Source organism: Salvelinus namaycush, chromosome 13, assembly GCF_016432855.1.
Source record: "Salvelinus namaycush isolate Seneca chromosome 13, SaNama_1.0, whole genome shotgun sequence".
Classification (NCBI taxonomy): Eukaryota; Metazoa; Chordata; class Actinopteri; order Salmoniformes; family Salmonidae; genus Salvelinus; species Salvelinus namaycush.
This window is the reverse complement of record NC_052319.1, coordinates 32,523,271-32,536,415: the sequence shown is the minus strand read 5'-3', so window position 1 is coordinate 32,536,415 and position 13,145 is coordinate 32,523,271. Positions and strand designations below refer to the sequence as shown.

At 42.1% G+C, this 13,145-nt stretch overlaps 1 long non-coding RNA gene across 1 annotated transcript; it reads left to right on the top strand.

Moving 5' to 3' along the window:
• The first annotated feature begins 1,896 nt into the window (after positions 1 to 1,896).
• On the top strand, positions 1,897 to 3,196 carry LOC120058021. The gene is made up of 3 exons (XR_005477982.1): positions 1,897 to 1,999; positions 2,488 to 2,811; positions 3,097 to 3,196. It is a non-coding gene; the product is annotated as an uncharacterized LOC120058021 (long non-coding RNA).
• Positions 3,197 to 13,145: the final 9,949 nt, after the last annotated feature.

Genomic DNA, 13,145 nt, shown 5'->3' with positions numbered 1-13,145 from the left:
TTCCCCTACACTCTCTCGCTCTGTCTCTGTTTCCTTTCTTTCTACCCCCTCTTTTTCTTGTAATAGAGACCTGTTTAAAGCAGGTAAACATGGTTGATGCAAGAGTCAAAACCACTATCTGTATGTGATGATAGAACTATGATGCATAGGTGGAGAATTGTATTTGAATCACAGAAGGTTGACATAACTCAACTTTTATAGTTTACTTCAACGTTATTTAATTGTGTGAGTGTGTGCGTGTGTGTTTCTGTGGTTGTGTGAGCGGTGTACTTAAGTGAACACGTTTACTGTGTGTTTCATGTGCACGAAGTATGCGTTACCTGCTGCCCTGCTTACTGGCGAACCCTCAGGGTTTTCAGGAAGTGACAAACAGTAACTTCCTCTGACCTGAACTCAATAGCTCAATGAGTGCATGTTCCAAAATGTAACCTGACACCCTTTCTTTACACTGTGGTATTTCCTCAGAACACTGTTTCAAAGAAGAAGAAAAAAACACACAGAAACACATTCTCTCTCTCCCTCTCTCAATCTTACACTCTCTCTACCCCCCCCCCCCCCCCCTCTAGCTCTAAGACCACACAAACACATCCTGTATCAGTTTGACTACCCCAGCCACTCTTATGCATGATTGTCTCACACCTCTGTATGTTATACTAACATAAAATTGTCAACAGTTATTTGGGACAGTACACACATAAACTAACAATCCGGAGCTAGCAAAATGAATAGTTACCCATGGATCGCATATAGGCAGACTCTTGAGTTGATCATTTCATCCCAAATGTAAAGATCAATAACCGAAACTAAATGGTCAAAAGGATTGAAAAACACCAAGTGATTTAATGTGATTGAGTCAATGTGAAACTGATGTTAATGTCATGTACTACATTCTACACTGAGGTAGTTCAGAATGTAGTATGTTCTGGGGTGTCAGACCCCTTAGAGTTGCAATACGTTTCATTTATGAAATGACAGTGAGAAATACAGAGAGGTTAGATAGAAGGGCTTTAGATAATAAAACATTTAATATAATCTATTTCTATGGCTCAGACAGAGTGGCCAAGACAGGGCTCAAATCCCCGTTGCCAGTGTGGTATAGAGTGGGCAGCGCTACCACTAGGCCAGACTCCTGCACTCTCTTGGTGCATTTCCACTGAGGATTTACCCCAGTGTTTTACCCAAAAGGCAAAAACTCTTCTGTTTCCATCTACGTGGGCCGGCACCCGTGTCTCACTGGGCCATGGCTTCGGCGGACCTGCTCAGACTTGGAGCCAAGGCAAGGTCCTGGGCACATTTCAGCTGGCATGTACATAGCAATGGCTAACTGTGAATTTTACCACCTTCTCACAAAGCAACAGTCTTGAATGATGCAGAGGTTGTTGATTCTGCTCGCCACAAGTCTTTGGTGTCAGACTCCTGATGGAACACAATAACACTAGAGCTAACATGAAAATAAAACACTGGTGACACCCTGGTGTGTGGGTAAGTCCAGGTGGCAGGTGGGGGACAGGGGGAGCAGATAGCTGCTTAGTGGCTATTCAGCAGCCTGATGGTCTAGGGGAAGAAGCTATTGGCCAGTCTGACAGTTTTGGGGGACGGGATCATCGATGGGGTATGGGGCTTTTGGATATGAAATTCACCTTGAAATCCAACTCTGAGCACACAGTAAATCCCTCAGTAATTAAATGCTGAGTGGGTATGTGTGATGTCCCGAAGTTCAATGGCTGTGATGTTTCAGACAAACTCACTTCTGTGCTTCTCTCTCACACGACCACTTCCTCTGTTCTCCATCCTCCTCAGACTACCGAAATGTTCATGTCCCGCCCTCTCTGAGTGGTTCCTGGTTAGCTAGCTGTGACACTGATCTCAGACTCTGACGTTCCACTCCACTCTGTCCATTTCTCTCTCTGTCAGTCAGCTACGTCCAATATCGTCATGGAAACTCTCCTGTGCTGGGACCTTGTGTCTGTGGTCATCATGCTGTTCCTTGTCTCTACAGGTAAGCTACAGTGGATGACCATAGTACAGTGTGTGTGTGTGTGTGTGTGTGTGTGTGTGTGTGTGTGTGTGTGTGTGTGTGTGTGTGTGCGTGCGTGCGTGCGTGCCTGCCTGCCTGCCTGCCTGCCTGCCTGCCTGCCTGCCTGCCTGCCTGCCTGCCTGCCTGCCTGCCTGCCTGCCTGCCTGCCTGCCTGCCTGCCTGCCTGCCTGCCTGCCTGCCTGCCTGCCTGCCTGCCTGCCTGCCTGCCTGCCTGCCTGCCTGCCTGCCTGCCTGCCTGCCTGCCTGCCTGCCTGTCTGTCTGCCTGTCTGCCTGTCTGTCTGTCTGTCTGTCTGTCTGTCTGTCTGTCTGTCTGTCTGTCTGTCTGTCTGTCTGTCTGTCTGTGTTCAGTTTGCATTCTTCTGACTTCTTAAAAGGATAAAAAAAATCTCACACTGTCCTTTAAAGTAAAGTACTTACAACATTGTCTTTGTTGTTTTCTGTCCCATAGAGTCAGCAGGTGATTCAACAAAATATCTGACAAATAAATCAGCTTCTTTGGGAGAAAATGTTACTTTGGTTTGCAATAACTCAGAGACGAATGCATCATACATCTGGAAGAAGGACACAGTTCTCATTTTCTCTCATAGTGACACACTGAATAAAACTGAAAGAAAATTCACCTCTGACAGGATGAGTGTTGATCCACCTACAAAGCTGACTATCTTTAATGTACAGCTAAATGACACCGGGAGCTACAGCTGTCAAATAACAGATGATCAAAGTGGTGTACGGACAATGGAGTGGAATATGACCATCACTAATAACCTCACAGGTAATGGAAGTAATGTTCTGTTTATACTGTAACATGTGGAGAAGAAACTGTATTCTGTAATGCCAGATATAAAAATGCACATTTCTGAAGTTGAATTTTGACATGAACAAAAATGTCAATTATTGTGATAATAATTGCAAACCATCAATACTGAATGTTAACGTTATTATTTGGTTATTATCTCCCTTTTTTTTTTACTATATTGTTATAAAGCAAAGAAATATAACACTTGTTTTAGACTTGTCAACTCTCCTGAAAACCACAATTGTTTCTGTCTTAACACAGCTCATGCTGGACATGGCCTACGGAGGTTATTGCTCTTCACAATTCCATCTGCTATTGGAGGAGTGGTTCTCTGCATTAACATCTGCTGTATGGTCTGGCTGTGTAGGTGAGTAGCTCAAAGTAGTGTACCTAAGAGCTCAGTTCAATCACATCTGCATTGCCTAAAGCACTGTGGTCTCATTTTGTATCTATTGTTGAGTAGGAGTAAAATGTTCAATAAAATATGTAATTCATGTTACTTTGTTTCTACAGGAAACAAAAACAGGAACAGACTGTCACAAGTCATTGTGATAGGCAAGGAGAGGTCAGTAGCTTAATTCAGATGGGTTGGGTTAAATGAGGAAGAGACATTTCGGGTTGAATGCATTCAGTTGTGGTACTAACTGACTAGGTACCCCCGTTCCCTTTCCATTCAGCACTAGATCATTACTAAACGAAGTGGCTGTGTGACTTGTGTTTGTCCCACCAGCAGGATGCCTTTTCTCGTTTTCTAAAACTCATTATGTTCTGCTCATGTGTTTCTTTTACGCACTAAACAATTCATGCAGCCTCCTGCTTATGTTTATGTTGTCTTGAAAATGTGCAGAATGTAAGGTTTTAGAAAACGGGAAATTTCTTCCTGAGGGAGGGTCGAACATGCCTTTTCTGAAAGGCCAGGCTACGAATACGGAGTTTTCATGAATTATTTTGAAATTGCCAAATTTGTGGCTGTGGTAACTAAACTTAGGATCCGAATCACGCTCTGCCCACGTGTTATTTTACACGTAATTTCAAGTTTCTCACTTTACTCTATCAAATCAAATCAAATGTATTTATAAAGCCCTTTTTCGATCAGATGTCAGAAAGTGCTTAGGCAGAAACCCAGCCTAAAACCCCAAACAGCAAGCAATGCAGATGTAGAAGCACGGTGTCTAGGAAAAACTCCCTATAATGCAGGAACCTAGTAAGTAACCTAGAAAGGAACCAGGCTCTGAGGGGTGTCCAGTCCTCTTGTGGCTGTGCCGAGTGGAGATTATAAGAGTACACGGCCATTAAGGCCAGATAGTTCTTCAAGATGTTCAAATGTTCATAGATGACCAGCAGGGTCAAATAATAATTGCAGTAGTTGTAGAGCATGCAACAGGTCAGCACCTCAGGAGTAAATGTCAGTTGGCCGAGCATTCAGAGGTCGAGACAGCAGGTGTGGTAGAGAGAGAGAGAGCGAGAGAGCGAGAGAGAAAGATGGAGAGTCGAAAACACTATGTCCAGGACAAGGTAGCACGTCCGGTGAACAGATCAGTGTTCCATAGCCACAGGAAAAACAGCAGAAACTGGATCAGTATCATGACCAGGTGGACTGGGGACAGCCAGGAGTCATCATGCCAGGTAGTCCTGAGGCATGGTCCTAGGGCTCAGGTCCTCCTGGAGGGTGGAGAGTTCGAGAGGAAAATTAGAGAGAACATATTTAAGTTCAAATAGGACACCAGATAAGACAGGAGAATTTCACTTGATAGGATTAGGCCGGCCGTCTATGGTGGCAGATTGACCAGGGCTGCATTTTCTGAGCTAACCTGACCAAGACGCACGTCCAACAACAACACATAAAACCTCATAATTCTGCCCCAAAACAATGACAATTGCTCTCAACCAGTGGCGTATGGGCTTTTTAGGTGAGCAGTGCCCAATTTGTCAAAAGCAGGGAGCGCAACATATTTTGCTTGTCCATTCCCAGCTCGCCTCTCCAGGGTGCTGTTGGAGAGATCCAGCTCTACAGCGCTCCACCAACGCTCTGTCCCCAAAAAATATCCAATATAAATCATGTAGCAGCTATAGGATATGGTAGAAAGAGTATGTGGCCTTTTCTGGGGCGGCAGGTAGCCTAGTGGTTAGAGCGTTGGGCCAGTAACCGAAATGTTGCTAGATTGAATCACCGAGCTGACAAGGTAAAAATCTGTGTTCTGCCCCTGAACAAGGCAGTTAATCCACTGTTCCTAGGCCATCATTGTAAATTAGAATTTGTTCTTAACTGACTTGCCTAGCTAAATAAAGGTTAAATCAATTTTAAAAATAAATAAATTCTGTAGCTTACAGGCTGGAGATAAAATGTATGACAATGTAATGACACCGACACTTTTTGCAAAATTCAGGTTTCTCTAAATGGCACTCAGTCAACTAAAACATTTGCTGTCATGTTAACAAACAACATATCCTAAAAACAGGACACGTCAAACTAAAATGGACAATATGGAATGGACAATCACAACTGCTGTCCAGGAGTTTCACACCACCATTGTCATGATCAGTGGTTTCAAGTTTGTATTCTTCAATTTTTGATCATAGCGAAAATGAAAATACTTATGCATTTCCTAGGCTCGCGATAACTCCTCATAAACCTGGGTAGCTGATATTCAGAGTTTAAATAGGCAAAATGATTAGTCACAGAAATCAGGACTAATAAAGCCAATGCAATGGCCTGTTTTAGGCTGCACCTCATTGAGCACAGACCAACGCCTTGGATGTCTTTTTTTGGTGCAGTTATTTTTTGGTCTTGCCTATGGCGGCAGAACGGCAAGGACCGGCCCTGACAGACACGGTTTCAATGGGGAAAGCTGAGCTGACTACAGTGACTGTGCTAGTGGCGGACTCCACAAAGCAGCAAGGCTGGCTAGCACCATCATGTGGAGCTAGAGGAGTCAGAAGAGGCTACTCACCCTCTTCTGAACTGTCAACCAATTTTGATCATGATGATTTTGCCAATGAACAACTGAAAGAACATTCCAAAAACATATACACCGAGTGTACAACACATTAGGAACGCCTGCTCTTTCCATGACATAAACTGACCAGGTTAATCCAGGTGAAAGCTATGATCCCTTATTAAATCCACTTCAATGTAGATGAAGGGGAGGAGACAGGTTAAAGAAACATTTTCAAGCCTTGAGACAATTGAGACATGGATTGTGTATGTGTGTCATTCAGAGGGTGAATGGGCAAGACGAAATATTCAAGTGCCTTTGAACAGGGTATGGTAGTAGGTGCCAGGATTACCGGTTTGAGTGTGTCAAGAACTGCAACACTGCTGGGTTTTTCACGCTCAACAGTTTCCCGTGTGTATCAAGAATTGTCCACCACCAGGCCTCCCGAGTGGCGCAGCGGTCTAAGGCACTGCATCGCAGTGCTAGCTTCGTCACTACAGATCCTGGTTCGATCCCAGACTGTGTCGCAGCCAACCGGGAGACCCCGGAGGCGGCACACAATTGGCCCAGCATCGTACGGGTTGTCCTTGTACCATCGCACTCTATCGACTCTTGTGGCTGGCTGGCCGCAATCCACGCTGACACGGTCGCCAGGTGCACGGTGTTTCCTCTGACACATTGGTGCGGCTGGCTTCCAGGTTAAGCAAGCATTGTGTCAAGAGGCAGTACGGCTTGGCTGGGTTGTGTTTCAGAGGAGGCACGCCTCTCCCGAGTCCGTATGGGAGTTGCAGCCAGGAGACAAGACTGTTTCTACCAATTGGGGAGAAAAAGGGGTAAACATTTATTAAAGATAAATAAACAATGGTCCACTGCCCAAAGGACATCCAGCCAACTTGACACAACTGTGGGAAGCACTGGAGTCAACATGGGACAGCATTCCACCTTGTAGAGTCCATGCCCAGATGAATTGAGGCTGTTCCACACAAAAGGGTGTGCAACTCAATATTAGGAATGTGTTCCTAAAGTGCAGTCTAGACACAGCAGTAGCTGAAAGGACTGAGAGGGGGAGCGCAGCGGATCCTACATATGCGTAGAAATCTCTGTATCTTTTGTCCAAAACCTCTGTGCTCCAGAAAATCCAGAACTGCACTCACTCCGTTTTTTAAAAAACACTGCACAAATGTTGTTGTTTCTACGGTAACTTACTGGCAGCCAGTACCTGTAAGAGAAGAAGTTAAAAAAAAGGTACGGTATGTTACTGTACAGTAATTTACAGTATCTAATACTGTTACTGTACTTGATTTATGACACCAATGATACTACTGTCATTGTTATACAGTAACAAATACTCTAACTGTAATCTTTGGTATCATTTTACAGTAAATTAGTAAATTGGTAAATTCGTTTTTTTTGTTGCTGTATGCTGTTTACGGTTGGCACAAATACAAATATTAGACCTCCCAAATATGCTAATGTTCCCCGCCAGTACATTGTCCACACCTACATTTCAGAGCACAGTGATGATTGTAGCTTATATTCAAAATATTGGGTACAAAAATGTACCATAATAATAGATTATCCGCACAACCAGTACCATATGAGTTCCTTATGTGTGTACCTTTGACCTTTTTGTACCCCAGGCAAACCACACTGTAGCCTAACAATATTCTTATTTTTGAGAATGTGTGAATACAGTGCCTTCAGAAAGTATTCACACCCCTTGACCTTTTCCAAATGTTGGTGTGTTACAGAATGAATTTAAAATTGATTAAATTGAGTTTTTTAGCCACTGGCCTACACACAGTACCCATAATGTCAAAGTGGAATTATGTTTTTTCAACAAAAAAATCTAATGAATTATTCAACCCCTTTGGTATGGCAAGCCTAAATGCGTTGACGAGTAAACATTTGCTTAACAAGTCACATACTAAGTTGCATGGACTCACTCTGTGTGCAATAATAGTGTTTAACATGATTTTTTAATGAGTACTTCATCTCTGCACCCCACACATACAATTATCTGTAAGGTCCCTCAGTTGAATAATTCATTTCAAACACAGATTCAACCACAAAGACCAGGGAGGTTTTCAATGCCTCACAAAGAAGGGCACCTATTGGAAGATGGGTAAATACAATTAAAAGCAAACATTGAATATCCCTTTTAGCATGGTGAAGTTATTAATTTCACTTTGGATGTTGTATCAATACACCCAGTCACTACAAAGATACAGGAGTCATTCCTAACTCAGTTGCAGGAGAGGAAGGAAACCGCTCAAGGATTTCACTGTGAGCCCAACTTGAGCCCAACTTTAAAAACCTTAATGGCTGTGATGAGATAAAACTGAGGATGGATCAACAACATTGTAGTTACTCCACAATAACCTAATTGACAAAGTGAAAAGACGGAAGCCTGTACATAATAAAACATATTCCAAAACATCCATCCTGTTTGCAACAAAGCACTAAAGTAATACTGCAAAACAATGTGGCGAAGCAATTATCGTGAATAAAAAGTGTTATGTTTTGGGGTAATCCAATACAACCCATTACTGAGTACCACTCTCCATATTTTCAAGCATAGTGGTGGCTGAATCATGTTATGGGTATGGTTGTCATCTTAAAGGACTAGGGAGTTTATGATAAAAAGAAACGGAATAGAGCTAAGCACAGGCAAAATCCTAAAAGAAAACCTGGTTCAGTCTGCTTTCCAAAAGGCACTGGGAGACAAATTCACCTTTCAGTGTAACGGATGTGAAATGGCTAGCTAGTTAGCGGGTACGCGCTAGTAGCGTTTCAATCAGTTACGTCACTTGCTCTGAAACCTAGATGTAGTGTTGCCCCTTGCTCTGCAAGGGCCGTGGCTTTTGTGGAGCGATGGGTAACGACGCTTCGTGGGTGTCAGTTGTTGATGTGTGCAGAGGGTCCCTGGTTCGCGCCCGTGCCGGGGCGAGGGGACGTACTAAAGTTATACTGTTACATTGGTGCCGTGACCCGGATGACTGGTTGCTGCGGAAAAAAGGAGGAGGTTGAAAGGGGGGTGAGTGTAACGGATGTGAAATGGCTAGCTAGTTAGCGGGTACGCGCTAGTAGCGTTTCAATCAGTTACGTCACTTGCTCTGAAACCTAGAAGTAGTGTTGCTCCTTGCTCTGCAAGGGCCGTGGCCTTTGTGGAGCGATGCGTAACGATGCTTCGTGGGCGACCGTTGTTGATGTGTGCAGAAGGTCCCTGGTTCGCGCCCGTGTCGGGGCGAGGGGACGGTTAAAAGTTATACTGTTACATTGATGCTGTTGACCCGGATCACTGGTTGCTGCGGAAAAGGAGGAGGTTGAAAGGGGCGTGAGTGTAACGGATGTGAAATGGCTAGCTAGTTAGCGGGTACGCGCTAGTAGCGTTTCAATCAATTACGTCACTTGCTCTGAAACCTAGAAGTAGTGTTGCCCCTTGCTCTGCAAGGGCCGCGGCTTTTGTGGAGCGATGGGTAAAGACGCTTCGTGGGTGACTGTTGTGGATGTGTGCAGAGGGTCCCTGGTTCGCGCCCGTGTCGGGGCGAGGGGACGTACTAAAGTTATACTGTTACATCAGCAGGACAATAACCTAAAACACTGGAGTTGCTTACCTGGACGACCTTGAATGTCCCCGAGTGGACTAGTTACAGGTTTGACAAAAATGAGTTTGAAAATCTATAGCAAGACTTGAATGGCTGTCTAGCAATGATCAACAACCGATTTGACAGAGTTGAAGAATTAAAAAAAGAATAATGTGCAAATATTTATAATCCAGGTGTGCAAAGCTCAGACTTACCAAGAAAGACTTAAAGCTGCCAAAGGTGATTCTAACATGTATTGACTCAGCGGTGTGAATACTTACGTAAATTAGTTATTTCTTTATTTAATTTGCAATAAATTTGCAAATATTTCTATAAACATATTTTAACTTTTCATTATGGGGTATTGTGTGAAGATGAACGATTAAAAAAAACTATGTTTTGTTAGTCAAACAAAGTGTGGATTAAATCAAGGGGTATGCATACTTTCTGAAGGCACTGTAAATTAATTTGTTCTTATACTTTTGGTCCACCAAAATGGGGGGACTATGTACAAAAAGTAATGTAATTTCTAATGGTTCACCTGCTAAGGATAAAAAATACCCTCAAACTAAAGCTGACAGTCTGCACTTTAAACTCATAGTCATTGTATATTTTCAAATCCAACGTGCTGTAGTTCAGAGCCAAACAAACAAAAAACGTGTCACTGTCCCAATACTTTTGGATCTCACTGTATTTATAGATGTCTTGTAGTTTATATATTTTTGTTGTGTTGAAGGAATTTTTTCCCTCTAGGCACCATTGCAACTGAGACATTTTTCTCAATTTGCCTCCCCTGAATAAATTAGAGTAAATAAAAATGATTTAGGAAATGTCAGAGTAATACATATCATGAAGAAAGGTTTGAGTGGGAAAATGTATAAAATGTCTCTTCATAATTATGAAGATCAGTGTTAATCTGTTTGGTATCTCTAATACATGCAATAGGACAGTGATAACTGAGATCATTAGCAAAGACCCCACTAGATAAGTACTTGTGGGGGCAGTTTGTCAGAATTAGGTCAATCAGTGAAGAGTTTGTTTGATTTTTTACATTAATTCGTGTGGCGTTTTGCAATGAGTTGAGTCAGGTTAAAGTCAAGACAAATATTCTTAAAATGGCCGAGGTAAGCCAATATAAGTTGAAATCCCCCTAACGCGACAAATTCAGATGACAGAATGGTGGTGTAGCCGGAAATGTCAGGTTGCTCGCAACCAGGAGGTTGTGAGTTTAAATCCCAGTAGGTTGAGTCATTTTACAAGATTGTACTGTATCACTTAGCATGTAAAATTATAATATCTTACCGGCTACTGAGTTGCAGTTAAAATACATTCAATATATTTTACAAGAGTGTACTGTAATCAGAATACAGCAACATACTGTAATTTTACAGCAATAACACTTCAAAGTTGTCTTCAATATATACCACTTAGAAAGTATGTGGACATCCCTTCAAATTAGTGAATTTGGCTATTTCAGCCACACCCATTGCTGACAGGTGTATAAAATCAAGCACAACGCCATGCAATCTCCATAAAAAAATATTGGCTGTTGAACGGCCTTACTGAAGAGCTCAGTGACTTTCAATGTGGCACCATCATAGGATGCCACCTTTCCAAAAAGTCAGTTTATCACATTTCTGCCATGCTAGAGCTGCCCTGGTCAACTGTAAGTGCTATTATTGTTAAGAGGAAACCACGGTAAGAAAGATTACAATGAGATCATTTGTTACCGTAAAATGCCTATAACGATGGTGTTCTATGACCCCAACAAGCGTCTTGGGACTCGTCTGAAGTCGATACAGCCTATCTGCCAACTTCTGTCTGTCTGTAGCAGTTTGGGCTAGACACTAATATGACCCCTCTGTGGAAAGTTGAGACTCTCATGAACATGTCGGTTGTTTTTTGTATTACGCACACAGGCCTCACAAGACTCGCCTGAAGGTCCCCTGGTACCCATAGCCACGGGACGTAGTTTGGGGTGGGGGTGATGCAATGTCTTTACCGACGGGGTGGGAGGGAGGAGGGGATGCAGATATTTTGTTTTTGCCCACTCTGAAGATGTTTATTGTTCCACTAAAACAGGACAAGTAAAGACACACTGCACTACTTTTGTGATATTTTTTTTTACTAAATGTATTTGAGTGTTTACCAGCATTAGTAACTTGAGTCAGCTAATTATCTTTACGACAGTTAATCTGATAATACTTGTGGAATATAAAAATACTTGCTCTGATATACTGTATGTTTTCCAGTTTCTTGAAGTACTTTGCAAATGCAAATTGTTTCTATGTGAAAACTGAAACAATCTATTCATTCCTTTTCCATTTTAGTAGACGGTCTTATCCAGAGAAACTTACAGTAGCGAGTGCATACATGTTCATACTTCTTCGTACTGGTCCCCCATGGGAATAAACCCACAACCGTAGAATTGCAAGCGACATGCTCTACCAACTGAGCCACAACATAACATCATCACAAACCACTTAACTTCTTTCAGCTAAGGGGCAGAATTTTTATGTTTGGAAAAATAACGTTCCCAAGGTAAACAGACTATTTCTTAGGTCCAGATGCTAGAATATGCATATAATTGACAGATTAGGATAGAAAACACTCTAAAGTTTCCAAAACTGTCACAATATTTTCTGTGAGTATAACAGAACTGATTTTGCAGGGGAAAACCTGAGGAAATCCAACCCGGAAGTGCCTTTTATTTGGAAAAATCCCTATTCCGTTGCCTGCCCCTCCTCCATTTAAAGGGGTATCAACCAGATTCCTTTTCCAATGGCTTCCTCAGGCTGTGACCAGGCTTTAGACATAGTTTCAAGCTTCTATTTTGAAAAATGTGCGAGATTTTTCAAAACGCGTCAGGTGTCCTTTGATTAGTTCCTGCGCCCGAGAGATGTAGCTCAACATTTTCTTTCTCTGTAGTATTGAATAGGTTAACGTCCGGTTGAAATATCATCGATTATGTATGTTAAAAACAACCTGAGGATTGATTATAAAAAACGTTTGACATGTTTCTACGAACATTACGGATACTTTTTGGAATTTTCGTCTGCCTTTCAGGACCGGACCGAGCCTGTGGTTTTCTGAACATAACGCGCAAACCAAATGGCGGTTTTTGGTTATAAAACTAATCTTTATTGAACAAAAATAACATTTATTGTGTAACTGGGAGTCTCGTGAGTGCAAACATCCGAAGATTATCAAAGGTAAGCGATTAATTTGATTGCTTTTCTGACTTTCATGACCAAGCTAATTTGGGGCTAGCTGTTCTTACTGTTTTGTCTAGTGATTGATAAATTCACAAACGCTTGGATTGCTTTCGCTGTAAAGCATATTTTCAAAATCTGACATGATAGGAGGAGTAACAACAAGCTAAGCTGTGTTTTGGTATATTTCACTTGTGATTTCATGATTATAAATATTTTTAGTATTATTTTTGAATTTGGCGCTCTGCAATTCAGCGGTTGTTTACGAAAATGATCCCGCTAAAGGGATCCGTGCGGCAAGAAGTTAATGTCTTCATGGTGATGGAAAGTCTATAGGTACAAACCTAGATGACCAACCTACTATACACAATGCTTAATTTAGGATTAAAGAAGTGCAAGATCTGTCTTTGTCCAAGTCGGTCCATTAGACTTTGTTCACCAAAATACCCAAATTACATTATGCTATAAAGACCTCTGATTATTCACTGTTAAGGGTTCATACACATTTTCCATTACTTCTACATGGCAACCACATTTTCATGACCATTATTATAGCCTACATGAAAAAGTAACCC